The sequence below is a fragment of the Moschus berezovskii genome, chromosome 8 (assembly GCF_049115385.1).
Source record: "Moschus berezovskii isolate FMDL1 chromosome 8, NW_MosBer_1.0, whole genome shotgun sequence".
NCBI lineage: Eukaryota > Metazoa > Chordata > Mammalia > Artiodactyla > Moschidae > Moschus > Moschus berezovskii.
The window spans coordinates 110,563,402-110,579,049 of NC_142467.1; the positions used below are offsets into that span (position 1 = coordinate 110,563,402).

The 15,648-nt window shown below is 43.6% G+C and overlaps 1 long non-coding RNA gene across 1 annotated transcript; it reads left to right on the top strand.

Moving 5' to 3' along the window:
* The first annotated feature begins 1,580 nt into the window (after positions 1 to 1,580).
* LOC148777203 (uncharacterized) lies at positions 1,581 to 15,496 on the top strand. The gene is made up of 4 exons (XR_016038130.1): positions 1,581 to 2,637; positions 3,098 to 3,374; positions 3,486 to 3,617; positions 13,056 to 15,496. It is a non-coding gene; the product is annotated as an uncharacterized LOC148777203 (long non-coding RNA).
* The last annotated feature ends 152 nt before the right edge of the window (positions 15,497 to 15,648 follow it).

A 15,648-nucleotide genomic window follows, 5' to 3' on the forward strand; every position in this document is an offset into this window, starting at 1 on the left:
AATAAAAGTAAAAACCAAAATACACATGCTTCACCTTGTACCTCCTCTTTCTGCAAGGTGCCTTTTTACAGAGAACAACATTAGCAGGAAAGAATGCCCATCCCTTGTTTGGTTCACACTTCCCTTGGGCTCTTTCTTCTTTAGCTTCTCCTTCAGCCTTTCTTTTGGGCTTGGTGATTTCAGCAGGGCTGAGATGCAGTACGGGGGGGTGGGGGGACTGTGGTGGTGATCTAGGGGTTGCTATTGCTTCTCTCTCATACCTATGCTGCCTTAAAATTAGTTACCTCCACGTTCTTTAGAATCTGCAATACTCTGCAGAAAGTGTTTAAATTTTCTGTTTAAAAAAAATAACTGAGTCATATGCCTACTTCCAGATTTTTAAGGAATCTCCACACTATTCTCCATAGTGGCTGTACTAGTTTGCATTCCCACCAACCATGTAAGAGGGTTCTCTTTTCTCCACACCCTCTCCAGCATTTATTGTTTGTAGGCTTCAGCAATATGTAAACCGTGAACTCCCAGATGTTCAAGCAGGTTTTAGAAAAGGCAGAGGCACCAGAGATCAAATTGCCAACATCCGCTGGATCATGGAGAAAGCAAGAGAGTTTCAGAAAAACATCTATTTCTGCTTCATTGACTATGCCAAAGCCTTTGACTGTGTGGATCACAATAAACTGTGGAACATTCTGAAAGAGATGGGCATACCAGACCACCTGACCTGCCTCTTGAGAAACCTGTATGCAGGTCAGGAAGCAACAGTTAGAACTGGACATGGAACAACAGACTGGTTCCAAATAGGAAAAGGTGTACGTCAAGGTTGTATATTGTCACCTTGCTTATTTAACTTATATGCAGAGTACATCATGAGGAACGCTGGGCTGGAAGAAGCACAAGCTGGAGTCAAGATTGCTGGGAGAAATATCAATAACCTCAGATATGCAGATGACACTACCCTTATGGCAGAAAGTGAAGAGGAACTCAAAAGCCTCTTGATGAAAGTGAAAGAGGAGAGTGAAAAGGTTGGTTTGAAGCTCAACATTCAGAAAACAAAGATCATGGCACCTGGTCCCATCACTTCATGGGAAATAGATGGAAAAACAGTGGAAACATTGTCAGACTTTGTTTTTTTGGGCTCCAAAATCACTGCAGATGCTGATTGCAGCCATGAAATTAAAAGACGCTTGCTCCTTGGAAGGAAAGTTATGACCAACCTTGATAGTATATTAAAAAGCAGAGACATTACTTTGCCAACCAAGGTCCGTCTAGTCAAGGCAATGGTTTTTCCCGTGGTCATGTATGGTTGTGAGAGTTGGACTGTGAAGAAGGCTGATCGCCGAAGAATCGATGCTTTTGAACTGTGGTGTTGGAGAAGACTCTTGAGAGTCCCTTATACTGCAAGGAGATCCAACCAGTCCATTCTAAAGGAGATCAATCCTGGATGTTCATTGGAGGGACTGATGCTAAAGCTGAAACTGCAATACTTTGGCCACCTCATGCGACGAGTTGACTCACTGGAAAAGACTCTGATGCTGGGAAAGGTTGGGGGCGGGAGGAGAAGGGGACGACGGAGAATGAGATGGCTGGATGGCATCACCGACTCTGTGGACATGAGTTTGAGTGTACTCCGGGAGTTGGTGATGGACAGGGAGGCCTGGCGTGCTGTGATTCATGGGGTCGCGGAGAGTCGGACACGACTGAGCGACTGAACTGAACTGAACTGAACTGAGACTTTTGGAAGCAGCCATTCTGACTGGCGTGAGATGGTACCTCATTGGTTTTGATTTGCATTTCTCTGATTATGAGTGATGAGCATCTTTTCATGTATTTGTTAGCTATCTGTATGTCTTCTTTGGAGAAATGTCTGTTTAGTTCTTTGACCCATTTTTTGATTGGGTCATTTATTTTTCTAGAATTGAGCTGTAGGAGTTGCTTTTATATTTTTGAGATTATTTCTTTGTCAGTTGCTTTGTTTGCTGTTATTTCTCCCATTCTGAAGGCTGTCTTTTCACCTTGCTTATAGTTTCCTTCGTTGTGCAAAAGCTTTTAAGTTTAATTAGGTCCCATTTGTTTATTTTTGCTTTTACTTCCATTACTCTGGGAGGTGGGTCATAGAGGATCCTCCTGTGATTTATGTTGGAGAGTGTTTTGCCTATGTTTTCCTCTAGGAGTTTTATAGTTTCTGGTCTTACGTTTAGATTTTTAATCCATTTTGAGTTTATTTTTGTCTTGGCGTTAGAAAGTGTTCTAGTTTCATTCCTTTACAGGTGGTTGACCAGTTTTCCCAGCACCACTTGTTAAAGAGGTTGTCTTTTCTCCATTGTATATTCTTGCCTTCTTTGTCGAAGATAAGGTGTCCGTAGGTGCGTGGATTTATCTCTGGGCTTTCTATTTTGTTCCCACTGCTGGGCATACACGCTGAGGAAACCAGAATTGAAAGAGACGTGTACCCCAATGTTCATCACTGCACTGTTTATAATAGCCAGGACATGGAAGCAACCTAGATGTCCATCAGCAGACGAATGGATAAGAAGGCTATGGTACATATACACAATGGAGTATTACTCAGCCATTAAAAAGAATACATTTAAATCAATTCTATTGAGGTGGATGAAACTGGAGCCTATTATACAGAGCAAGGTAAGTCAGAAAGAAAAACACCAATACAGTATATTAATGCATATATATGGAATTTAGAAAGATGGTAACGATAACCCTATATGCGAGACAGCAAAAGAAACATAGATGTATAGAACAGTCTTTTGGACCCTGTGGGAGAAGGCGAGGGTGGGATGATTTGAGAGAATAGCATTGAAACATGCATATTATCATATGTGAAACAGATCGCCAGTCCAGGTTCCATGCATGAGACAGGATGCTCAGGGATGGTGCACTGGGATGACCCAGAGGGATGGGATGGGGAGGGAGGTGGGAGGGGTGTTCAAGATGGGGAACACATGTACACCTGGGGCGGATTCATGTCAATGTACAGCAAAACCAATACAATATTGTAATTAGCCTCCAATTAAAAAATAAAAATAATTCTTAAAAAAAATAACTGAAAAAAAGTATTGATCTGTCTGCTCTACCTAATCACCAGGAAGTGCCCCAGAATCTGAGAGTTTTCCCCTGGGTTTGAGTGGTGGTGGCTAACCAGAGGGGAAGGCACACAGACAGGCAGGAGAGTGCCGAATTTCCCTGTGAATGGAAGATTTCAAGGTCTTCTGAGGAGTGGAAAGGGGACTGAGAATGTGCATCACGGCACAGCACAAAGCGTGTGCCAGCTGAGCTTGAAAATATCTGCCTCAGGGCATTGGGGCAGATGACAAGTCAAATAGCACTTCTTTTCAGCAGAAAAGCATTTTTTGTTGTCCTATGTAAGTATTAATTTGAATGTTTTATAGGTAATTTATAAATCATGGTTTTATATTTGTGTTCAGTTCAGTTGCTCAGTCGTGTCCAATTTTTTGTGACCCCATGAATCACAGCACACCAGGCCTCCCTGTCCATCACCAACTCCTGGAGTTCACTCAAACTCATGTCCATCGAGTTGATGATGCCATCCATCGATCTCATTCTCTGCCGTCCCCGTCTCCTCCCGCCCCCAATCCGTAACAGCTGTAAGTAAATGTATGGTACGCTTATGTCTTTAGGCATTTGAGCAAGAATGTGTGGTGGGTTAATATTTTGATTAGCCCATATGTAGTTGTCCTGAATATTCCTTTTTACACAGACCTGCTGCTGCTGCTGCTGCTAAGTCACTTCAGTCGTGTCCGACTCTGTGTGACCCCATAGACGGAAGCCCACCAGGCTCCCCCGTCCCTGGGATTCTCCAGGCAAGAACACTGGAGTGGGTTGCCATTTCCTTCTCCATTTACACAGACCTATTACCATTTAAATGAAAATCTGAGGCTTCCTGCAGAAAACAGGGGCTTCTAACTTTCAAAATAGGCTCTATAGGCTATGAATAACTCTGAACAATCATGCTGAATTGTGAGAGCCTGGTTTTTTTTTTTTTTTGCCATGCTATGGGAATTGTGGGATCTCAGTTCAGTTCACCAACCAGGGATTGAACCTGGTCACAGCAGTGAAAGTACCAAATCCTACCCACTAGACCACCAGGGAGCTCCCCTGCCCTTTTTGTTTTTTTACGTTGTGAATTTAAAAGTTGTGCAAGGAGGACGTCCCTGGTGGCACAGTGGATAGGAATCCCCTGCCAATGCAGGGGACACAGGTCTGATGCCTGTTCTGGGAAGACTCCACGTGCTGTGGAGTGACTAAGCCCTTGTGTCACAGGTCACAGTTATTGGGCCCGCATGCTGCGAGTACTGAAGCCTCACATGCCTAGAGCCTGTGCTCAACGAGAAAAACAAATGCAATGAAACACCTGTACTGGCCAAAACTGGAAAAAGCCTGAGTACAGCCAAAAATAAATAAGTAACAATTGTGCAAGGAAAAAAAATTTTTTTTCAAGATAACTTGTGCAGAAAACAGCAATATACGCTTTATCTAGATTCTCCTATGCAAAATTTTACCATAGTCCCTTTGTCATCTCTGAACCTTTTATATGCATCATGGCCCTTTGCACCTAAATACTTCTGTGTGTATTCTCTTACACAACCACGATACACAGTTACAACCACAATACAGTTACCAACCTTATAAATTTATGTTGAAATACTACTTTATAATCAACCATCCATATTTCAATTTTGTCAGTTTACTGATAATGTCCTTTATGGCATTTTTTCCTTCTAAAACAGGATCCTGTCTAGGGACAGGTATTGCATTTAAATGTTGCAAAGGAACCTTCCCTACTGTGGGCACTTTTAAGACCATTCAAATGTCCTGTTCCTGAAAATTCCCCCTAAAGTTAGTATCCTTTGGTGACTCTTACGTGATCCCATCTTTACCTTTATAATTGCCAAATTATGCTTTTCCAACACGCATTTGCTTTGTACTTATCAGTTATACTCAGCATTGTACTGTAAGCAAGAGCTCTTCCCTCTCCTCTGTTGGTACTGCGAGATAATAGAAAATATATATGTCAGTCTCTGCCCCCAATTTCTGGCACAGAGTTCCTAAAACCCTTGTAATTTCCTAAGTGTTAAGAGCATTAGGCATATCTTTTGTTTTAATATTTGGTCTTTGACCTCTGTTCCTGACACCATTTCTAAACCCCTTGGAATTTCTTGAGTTAGAGGAGTGTCTTTTGGTCTAATGAAGTGAGTCATGGTGCACTCCTAGATGGGAGCTGTTCACCAGAAAGACCGAGCCATGAACTTTCAGCCCCTCTTCCCTTCCACCATTCTCCAGAGAGAAGAGGGGCTGGAAATGGAGTTAATAATTGATCATGCTGCCATAAAAATCCCTTAAGTACTGGGTTCAGCAAGTTTCCAGGTTGGTGAACACATCCATGTTCTGGGAGGGTGACAGGGACAAAACTCTGCTCCAGACCCTCCCATACCTCCCCCTGCTTATTCATCTGACTGTCCACTAGTATCCTTTATCATATCCTTTAATAAACTGACAGATGTAAGTAAGCGTTTCTGCATTCTGTGAGCTGTTCTGGTAAATAATCAAATCCAAGGGAAGGAAGTCATGGATAGCTCAAATTTATAGACAAGTCAGACAGAAACTGTGGGTAACTTGAGGATTCACTACTTTCGATTAATATCTGAAGTGGAGTCTTATGGAACTAAGTCCTTAACCTGTAGGATCTGACACTAGCTATCTTCGGGTGGATAGTGTCAGAATTGAGTTAAATGGTAGGACCCAGTTGGTTTCACAGAATTGCTTGGCATGGGGGAAATTCCTACACATCTGGTGTAGGAAGTGTTGTGAATGTGGTGGTAGTGTGACATTAAAGAAGAAACACAGGAGGAGTCTAATTTTTTTCTTTACAAATATAGACCTATTAAAGCTTCCATGGTGGCTCAGATGGTAAAGAATCTGCTTGCAATGCAGGAGACCCAGGTTTGATCCCTCAGTCCAGAAGATCCCCTGAAGATGGGAATGGCTATGTTGCCAAAATCTTGGCTCTTTGCACCAATTCCAAACAGAAATACGGAGACAGAGTTACGGAGGGGAAAGTAGCTTTAATATTTTGCCAGGCAAAGGGGGAACACAGCAGGCAAAGGGGGAACAGAGCAGGCAACTACCTCAAGAGTTGTGCCCCACTCTCTGCTGAGTGAGTGAAAGTCACTCAGTCGTGTCTGGCTCTTTGCAACTGCATGGACTGTACCGTCCATGGAATTCTCCAGGCCAGAATACTGGAGTGGGTAGCCTTTCCCTTCTGCAGAGGATCTTCCCAACCCAGGGATCAAACCCAGGTCTCCTGCATTGCGGGCAGATTCTTTACCAGCTGAGCCACAAGGGAAGCCCCCTCTCTGCTGAGTAGGGAATGGTTATATAGTCAGGCAGGAGTATGTGATTAAGGATCAAGGCAGTAACAGTCTATTCTTTCTTCTGCAAAGTTTCAAAAGCACAGGGTTGCTGTCAAGTCAGGGTGTGTGCAGGGTCTTAGGTGGTCTAGTTTCCCAGTCTTGATGAGCCTCTCTGATCCTTTAATCTTGCCTCAGGTGGTTTCATCGCTGTTCCTCCTTTGATTAGCAACTGTTCTGCCCTTTTGGAACTGAGAGGTCATGAAGGCTGGAGTCTTTCCTACAAGAAATCAGGGACAAAAAGGTCTCTGTGCCCTGGAGTCCCACAGGGTCCTGCTCGGCATCAGCTACCCACTCCAGTATTCTTGCCTGGAGAATTCCATGGATAGAGGAGCCTGGTGGGCTACAGTCCATGGGGTCGCAAAGAGTTGAACATGACTAACACTTTTACAGACTTACTAATTTATATTTTTCTTTTCCTTTTTAAAAATGTGCTTACAGTTCTCTTCTTCAGTGGTTTATAGCTCATTTAAATATTTTGATTCTCAGATGGCTGGGCCCTCCCCCAGAGATTCTGATGTAATGTTCTAGAGGTATAGCTTGGGCACTAGGATTTTAAAAGCTTTCCAGGGGACTTCCCTGGCAGCCCATCAGTTGAGACTCAGTTCAGTTCAGTCGCTCAGTCGTGTCCGACTCTCCGCGACCCCATGAATCACAGCACGCCAGGCCTCCCTGTCCATCACCAACTCCCGGAGTTCACTCAAACTTATGTCCACAGAGTCGGTGATGCCATCCAGCCATCTCATTCTCTGTCGTCCCCTTCTCCTCCCGCCCCCAACCTTTTCCAGCATCAGAGTCTTTTCCAGTGAGTCAACTCGTCGCATGAGGTGGCCAAAGTACTGCAGTTTCAGCTTTAGCATCAGTCCTTCCAATGAACACCCAGGATTGATCTTTAGAATGGACTGGTTGGATCTCCTTGCAGTACAAGGGACTCCAGTTGAGACTAGGTGCTTCCAATTCAGAGGACACAGGTTCAACCCCTACTTGGGGAACTATGATCCCACATGCCTCACAACATGGCCAAGATAACTAAATAATAAAAAGTTTCCAGGTAATTCCAGCGTGCAGCCAAGGCAAAAAGCAAAAAACAAAGCAAAAACCTTAAAATGTAAAGCATAGAGATCAAAACATGGAAACAGAAAAAAGCTGAGAGAAAACACAGAGAAAAAAGTTGTCAATTAAAAGGTGGTCTGGTGCAGTGAGGAAGTCAGCAGAGTTTCTCCCTAGAAAATAACTATGAGAGTGGGGGGGGGGCGTTTAAAGATTTAGGGTTCTGGAAATTGACCAAAAGTAATTGAGAAATTGAGAAGCATTTATTTATCCATGAGAAACTTGTGAAATCTGGTTAGAACACTGAGAATCTGTGGCATTCTTGCCTGGGGCTGCTCACGTTCCCGTCGTTGGTCATGAGGGTTTTGTCTCAAAACTGGGTGGTGGCAGTGTAGTCGCTCAGTCCTGTCTGACTCTTGTGACCCTGTGGACTGTAGCCGGCCAGGCTCCTCTGTCCATGGCATTCTCCAGGCAAGAACACTGGAGTGGGCTGCCATTTCCTTCTGAAGTTCTCTCTCTTCAGAACTGGGGAGGCTGCACAAATCAGCAGCTTCACTGCCTGAGGGGGCTCACTGAATCTGAAATAAATCACAGTGAGATACCACTCTACATCCACTAAAATGGCTCTAATCAAAAAGACAGGGGATAGCTGGTGTTGGTGATGATATGACGAGACCGAAACCCTCCAACATGGGAATGTAAGATGAGCAGCCAATTTGGAAAACAATTTGATAGTTTCTTAAACAGTTAATCATAAACTTAGCATTCAACCCAGCAATTCTATGCCTATGTACTACCCAAAAGAACATGTCCATGTACAGACTTGTTCAATAAACAAGGATGTCATAGTCATCAGCCATTGCAGCCCTCCAGAGTGAGCTGGTGAGGAAACTCAGGAAAGAAAAGAATACCTGTCATCTAGCCACCATCAGACTGCAGCCATTCCACATGGTGAGCCCTGAGGAAACTCAGGATGTGAAAACATAGGATACTAGTCCCAGATAGCTGAAAAACATATCAAAGGAATGATTCCATGAGTCCAGACTCTTGCATCTTTCCATACACAGAAAAGTGCTAAGTTCCTTGACTTGACATAGCGGGTTTCTTTAATTAACAGTAATCTTTTGATGTACCCAAATTACCCGAACTTTGCTGCTAAATTCCTATATATCCTAGCTCCTCCCCTCGCCTCTTTGAAGCAGTTTCTCAGCTATCTGAAATGTTTTCTCCTGGGCTGTAGTCCTCATTTTCTCCCCAATAAAACTTAACTTGTAACTCTCACACTGTGAAATTTTTTTTCAGCATATGCAATGTAATACTCAATAACAAAAAAGAATCAATCCTTGATACATGCTACAACATAAATTAAGTGCAGAAACATTATGCTAAGTGACAGAAGTCAGATATGATTCCATTAACATGAAATATCTAGAAAAGGGAGAAAGCAGTTTCATGGTTGCTTTGGTTGGCTGGGAATTAACTACCAATGGGGAACAAAGAACTTTTTGATGATGGAGTTACTCTTAAGATTGGATTTTGGTAACTTCCATAAATTTACTAAAAATCAATGAATCATTAACTTACAGTGGGAAAACTTTATAGTATGTTAATTATATTTCAATAAAGTTATACTATGTGAGAGTAGAATAAAGATACTTTTAGATGTGCAAGATTTCAAAAACAATTACTACACTTTCTTTGGATGGATGTAACTATCAACCAAGACAGTAAACCAAGAAACAGTGAAGATGTTGGGTTTTAAGGGGAAAATAAAATATATGTTTATACAAAGAGTGGTACACCATGTCCATAGCAGTTTTATATCATATAGCCAGAAATTGGGAACAGCCCAGTTGTCTATTACCTGGTTAATATATAAAGAAACTGTGACATACTTGTACAATACACCACTACTCAGAAATTCGAAGCAACAAATTACTGGTAAATGTTACAACACAGATGACGCTCTGCAAACAATATGTTAAGTAAGCCAGAGAGAAAACACTATATACTATATAATTACATTTATAAGAGGCTCTAGAAATGACTGATCTTTTCTGTAGTTAAAAAAAAAGCAGATCAATTTTTTTGCCCAATGCTAGTGGTGGGGATGGAATGAATATTATGTGATTAAAAAAAATTTAGTTTTTAATTGAGTTCCTGGCACAGAACTTCTAAAACCCTTGGCATTTCCTGAGTGATGAGTATCTTTTGTTATTCATAATGAGCCCCTTCCAACGTCACCTGAGTTTATGCTAACCAGGTGGTTATTGTGCGGTCCCTTGATAACTTCCTGATGGGCTGGTTGCTAGAGAAACCAAACCAAGTGATTGGAAGAGTGGAATTTTCAGCTCCACTTCTGACCTCTGAGGAGGGGAAAGGGTTGGAGATTGAGTGCAATCACAAGTGGCCAGTGATTCATTAATCTTGCCTACTCAGAGGACTTCCATCAGTTCAGTCCAGTTCAGTGGCTCAGTCCTGTCCAACTCTTGGCGACCCCATGGAATGCAGCACACCAGGCTTCCCTGTCCATCACCAACTCCCTGAGCTTGCTCAAAATCATGTCCATTGAGTTGGTGATGCCATCCAACGATCTCATCCTCTGTCATCCCCTTCTCTTCCTGCCTTCAATCTTTCCCAGCATCAGGGTCTTTTCAAGTGAGTCAGTTCTTCACATCAGATGGCCAAAGTATTGGAGTTTCAGCTTCAGCATCAGTCCTTCCAATGAATATTCAGGACTGATTTCCTTTAGGATGTACTTGCTGGATCTCCTTGCAGTCCAAGGAACTCTCAAGAGTCTTCTCCAGCACCACAGTTCAAAAGCATCAATTCTTCAGTGCTCAGTTTTCTTTATGGTCCAACTCTCACATCCATACATGACTACCGGAAAAACCATAGCCTTGACTAGATGGACCTTTGTTGGCAAAGTAATGTCTCTGCTTTTTAATATGCTGTCTAGGTTGGTCATAGCTTTTCTTCCAAGGAGCAAGCGTCTTTTAATTTCATGGCTGCACACCATCTGCAGTGATTTTGGAGCCCAAAAATTTAGTAAAGTCTTCACTGTTTCCATTGGTTCCCCATCTATTTACCATGAAGTGATGGGACCAGATGCTTTGATCTTAGTTTTTTGAATGTTGAGTTTGAAGCCAACTTTTTCACTCTCCTCTTTCACTTTCATCAAGAGGCTCTTTAGTTCCTTTTCGCTTTCTGCCATAACGGTGGTGTCATCTGCATATCTGAGATTACTGATTATTCTCCCAGAAGTCTTGATTTCAGCTTGTGCTTCATCCAGCCCGGCATTTCTCATGATGTACTCTGCTGCTGCTGCTGCTGCTGAGTGGCTTCAGTCATGTCCAACTCTGTGCGACCCCATAGATGGCAGCCAACAGGCTCCGCCATTCCTGGGATTCTCCAGGCAAGAACACTGGAGTGGGTTGCCATTTCCTTCTCCAATGCATGAAAGCGAAAAGTGAGTCACTCAGTCGTGTCCGACTCTTAGCGACCCCATGGACTGCAGCCTACCTGGCTCCTCCATCCATGGGATTTTCCAGGCAAGAGTACTGGAGTGGGGTGCCATTGCCTTCTCCGATGTACTCTGCATATAAGTTAAATAAGCAGGGTGACAATATACAGCCTTGACATACTCCTTTCCCTATTTGGAACCAGTCTGTTGTTCCATGTCAAGTTCAAACTGTTGCTGCTTGACTTGCATACAGATTTCTCAGGAGGCAGGTCAGGTGGTCTGGTATTCCCATCTCTATAAGAATTTTCCACAGTTTGTTGTGATCCACGCAGTCAAAGGCTTTGGCGTAGTCAATAAAGCAGGAGTAGATGTTCTTCTGGAATTCTTTCTTTTTCGATGATCCAACAGATGTTGGCAATTTTACCTCTGGTTCCTCTGCCTTTTCTAAATCCAGTTTGAACATCTGGAAATTCTTGATTCACATACTGTTGAAGCCTAGGTTGGAGAATTTTGAGCATTACTTTGCTAGCGAGTGAGATGAGTGCAATTGTGCTTCTGTAATTCTCCTTCCATAAAACCCAAGTAATGGTGTTTGGAGGGCTTCTAGCTTGTTCAACACATGTAGGTGCTGGGAGGTTGGCATGCCTGGAGTGGGTATAGAAGCTCTTCAGATTCACACACATATACACCTATAACTTGCCCTATGCATTTTTCCATTTGTCTGTTCCTTAGTGGTAGCTTTTTACTTTAGTAAACTTGTGATAGCAAATAAAGTATTTTCCTGGGTTCTGTGTGTTGTTCTCTGAACCTGAAGAGGTGATCATGGGAACCCCCAAATTTGTAGCTGGTCAAGGCGACCTGTGGGTAGCCTATGTACCTCATCCGCAGCTGAGCATCTGACGTGGGGGCAGTCTTAGCCTTTAAACCTGTGGTGTCTGAGATTAACCGGGTAGTTAGTGTCAAAACTGAATTGAACTTGTTACCAAGTCCAGGCTCACTCTGCTTGGCCTACAGGACACACCAGTAAGTCCACAAGATGAGGTGTTAAGCCTGGTAGACCTAAAAGATGGTGGACTTATGTCTCAAAATTACCATCTTATCTGGGTTTGGATGCCAGTTTCTTTTATAGAACAGAGAGGCAAGTGGGTGAGGAGGTAAAGGAAAAAGGCCATTAATCTTAGAAATATCTTCTGGAATAGCCAGCCTTCAGGGATTTGTCCTCAACTTCTTAAGAACATTATGCTGTAGCAGAAAAATCCCTAGCAGGACCAACAGTCCTGTTCTGTCTTGGGCCCAGACCAGGATCCCCAGGATCCGCTAAGGTTGAAGCCCCCCTCTTTAGGGCTCTATACTTTACCACCAGTCATCTGGGCTCACACTCTCATTGTTGCCTTTGGTTCTTCTTTTCCTGGGTTTCTGGTTCTGTGGTGCAGTCTTCAGCATCAACATTTAATGCTTTTGTTTCTAGACATCCTGTTATTCCCTAATTCTGCCCTTTAATCAACTTCAAGAAGTAGCGTCCTAACCAGACTCATAGCTGGTAGTCTCTCTCTTTTTTAGATTCCTGGAATAATATTAAAACAAAGCCTCCCTAAGGAATTTCCTGTTGGTCCAGTGGTTAGGACTTGGCTTTTTCACTGTCAGGGCCAGGTTTGATTTCTGGTTGGGAAACTAGGATCCTGCATGCCATATACTGTGTCCAAATTAAAAAAAAAATATTATAATGCTTCCCTAAGTATCTAAATCATAACCGAAATTTCAAATTTAACCTATCTCTGTAAAGACTCATTGGCTAGGTCCTAACCCAACTCTCGAGCTGAGCAAGCTCCTATTACTTTAATGAACACCTTTCTCCAGCCAAAATACATGATGTCCCCAAATATATGATACCCATTTTCCTGCCTTTTCGTATGTTTTTTCATAAAGAAGCCTTTCTCCAACTCTCCAACTACAGAAATCCTGCATATCCTACCTTATCCAGTTCAAGTCACATATTTCCTGTCCGTTCTAGATGAAAGCAGTCCCTCCCAACTAAAAATCCCCTTAAATTCCCTTTAGTACTGCCATCTTTTAACATTTACCTTCTCATTTTCCCTTCCTAGATGGCAGGAGGGAATAAAGCTGGGTCCTCACCTAGAGCCAGACATCCTGGAATGTGAAGTCAAGTGGGCCTCAGGAAGCATCACTATGAACAAAGCTAGTGGAGGGGATGGAGTTCCAGTTGAGCTATTTCAAATCCTAAAAGATGATGCTGTGAAAGTGCCACACTCATTATGCCAGCAAATTTGGAAAACTCATCAGTGGCCACAGGACTGGAAAAGGTCAGTTTTCATTCCAATCTCAAAGAGAGGCAATACCAAAGAATGTTCAAACTACTGCACAATTGCACTCATCTCACACGCTAACAAAGTAATGGTCAAAATTCTCCAAGCCAGTCTTCAGCAGTACATGAATTTCGAGATGTTTAAGCTAGATTTAGAAAAGGCAGAGGAACCAGAGGTCAAATTGCCAACATCTGTTGGATCATCAAAAAAGCAAGAGAATTCCAGAAAAACATCTGCTTTCTTGACTACGCCAAAGCCTTTGACTCTGTGGATCACAACAAACTGTGGAAAATTCTTATAGAGATGGGAATACCAGACCACCTTACCTGCCTCCTGAGAAATCTGTATGCAGGTCAAGAAGCAACAGTTTGAACTGGACATGGAACAGCAGACTGGTTCCAAACAGGGAAAGGAGTATGTCAAGGCTGTATATTGTCACCCTGTTTATTTAACTTATATGCAGAGGACATCATGAGAAATGCCGGGCTGGATGAAGCATAAGCTGGAATCAAGATTGCAGGGAGAAACATCAGTAACCTCAGATATGCAGATGACACCACCATTATGGCAGAAACGAAGAACTAAAGAGCCTCTTGATGAAAGTGAAAGAGGAGAGTGAAAAAGTTGGCTTAGAAAATCAACATAAAAAACTAAGATCATGGCATCTGGTCCCATCACTTCATGGCAAATAGATGGAGAAACAATGGAAACAGTAAGAGCCTTTATTTTGTTGTACTCCAAAATCACTGCAGATGGTGACTGCAGCCATGAAATTAAAAGACACTTTCTCCTTGGAAGAGAATTTATGACCAACCTAGACAGCATACTAAAAAGCAGAGACATTACTTTGCCAACAAAGGTCCTTCTAGTCAAGGCTATGGTTTTTCCAATGGTCATGTATGGATGTGAGAGTTGGACTGTGAAGAAAGCTGAGCGCCGAAGAATTGATGCTTTTGAACTGTGGTGCTGGAGAAGACTCTTGAGAGTTCCTTGGACTAAGGAGATCCAGCCAGTATATCCTAAAGGAAATCAGTCCTGAATATTCATTGGAAGGACTGATGCTGAAGCTGAAACTCCAGTACTTTGGCCACCTGATGCAAGGAACTGACTCACTTGAAAAGACCCTAATGCTGGGAAAGATTGAAGGCAGGAAGAGAAGGGGATGACAGAGGATGAGATCGTTGGATGGCATCACCAACTCAATGGACATGATTTTGAGCAAGCTCAGGTAGTTAGTGATGGACAGGGAAGCCTGCTGTGCTGCAGTCCGTGGCGTCGCACAGTTGGACAGAATTGAGCACCTGAGCTGAACTGAACTGGGAAAATTGGTGTGCGTGTGTGTGTGTCCACACGCGTGCTCGCTAAGTTGCTTCGGATATGTCCAACTCTGTGCAATGGAGTATAGCCTGCCAGGCTACTCTGTCCATGGGATTCTCCAGACAAGGATACGGAAATGAGTTTCCATGCCCCCCTCCAGAGGATCTTCTGGACCCAGTGATGAAACCGAGGTCTCCTACCTCTCCTGCACTGGCAGGCTGGTTCTTACCGCTAGCACCTCCTGGGTAGCCCAGGGTAGTTGCTACATTTACCATATGCAGTTTTTTTCACCCTACCATTCAGCCTTTGGGTATCCAAACAAATGGACGACAGAAACCAGGACATATAAAGGTCTAAAAAACCCACAGACCACTTCCATTTTCTGAGGTTCTCAGCATATTGAAAACTGAAGACACGGTAAAAGTGAGTTACAAAACTTGTGGTGTGTTTGAAATCTTTCCATTGCACCATCTTTTTCTCTCAATGTTGTTGTCAGTGTGTCTCTGTGCCCTTTATGTGTAATTTTACTTAAGAAAACATCATAACTGAAAATTGAAATAAACCTGGAGTGTAGTACTATGGACTGTATTTGATCTTGGGGAACAAGGTGGCCTCAGGCTGCTGGGCCTAGAGCAATGACACTGCAGGAACCGTGGCGCCTGCTTACAAAGCGCAATGCACTTTAGCCCGGACCGAGGGAGCCGTTAGCGCTGCGCACTCGCTGCATCGGGGGCAAGGCCCTTCCCGATGGTTCACCACACTTCCCATCCCTTCTTGCCAGCTGACATCTGACCCCCAAAGAAGGGAACGGAATGCCAGACTCCGAGGCCCGGGTCTAAGCGCAGAAGGTGTGAGAACCGCAGAGACAGAGATGCAACTCCTGAAAGCGCGCCCACGAAGGAACGAGCGCAACCGCGCGCGGGAACTCCTGAAGGGCTGGTCCCGCCTCAGGGCGCGCGCGCCCGGGAGTGTTCCTTTCCGCCGCAGCCCGCCCCCTTCCCTACCGCCCAACCAACGGCCACTTCCTGCCTCACTCGCAGCCAATCCGCACGCT